Source organism: Apaloderma vittatum, unplaced genomic scaffold (assembly GCF_000703405.1).
Source record: "Apaloderma vittatum isolate BGI_N311 unplaced genomic scaffold, ASM70340v1 scaffold9213, whole genome shotgun sequence".
Taxonomy (NCBI): Eukaryota; Metazoa; Chordata; class Aves; order Trogoniformes; family Trogonidae; genus Apaloderma; species Apaloderma vittatum.
This window is the reverse complement of record NW_009709764.1, coordinates 544-1,398: the sequence shown is the minus strand read 5'-3', so window position 1 is coordinate 1,398 and position 855 is coordinate 544.

Here is an 855-nt window from a genome sequence, read left to right as displayed (position 1 = left end):
GGGGGGGGCGGGTGCCTGGAGCGCCCCCCCGCAGCTCTGCTGGAGCTCTGGCTGCAGGGGAGGGGGTTTGTGCCTTGGAGATCCCGGCCCTGAGGGCAGAGGCTTGGCTGGGGGAGAGGAGGCAAGGGGACTTGCTCGGAGGAAGGGCTCTGCCCTGGAGAGGATCACATGGAGATTTCCAAAATCTCCTTCCCAGCAAGTTGTGTGGGTTTAATTTCTCCTCATTCCCTGATCACATCTCTTCTGCGTGGAGATTCTCCCTCTGTTAGATATTGCCCTGTTCCATGTCATTTCTTTGTGAGCACGCCAAGGTCTGTGCTCTCGCCTACAGAAACCTGCTTGTGTGCAGGACACTGTCTGGGAGCATGTTCGTGTTTGCAGGTGGAAAATAAAGGTCAGAACAACCTCATGGGTCCACCAAAGTGATGCTGGAGCTGTCTGTAGGCAGAGGAAGGGCTTAAGGCAGACATACTAATCACTGAAATGTAAAGCTATGAAGCATCAGTGACTTGTCCAAGCAAGAGAGCTCCATTTTCATTCCTCCCTGCAGATTCCCAAAGAGTAAGAAGATGAAAACACAGACTCAGAAAAGCTCCATGTATTTATGGAAACCATTGCCTTAACTTTCCACTTTAAAACCTTTCTTAGAAACCTTTTGGAGGTGATCTGGAGGTGCCACCAATCCCAACTCAGTATCCCCTCAATAATAGAAGGCCCCTGCCCTGTCAGGGGTCCCTCTTTCCCCCCATATCTTCCCCCTCAGTGCTGTGAGGAGTTCCCTGGGCAGGCTGAGTGCTGACCCTGGCAGGCGGCAGAGTCCCTGCCCCAGCACACAGCCCCCGGCACTGTGCAGGG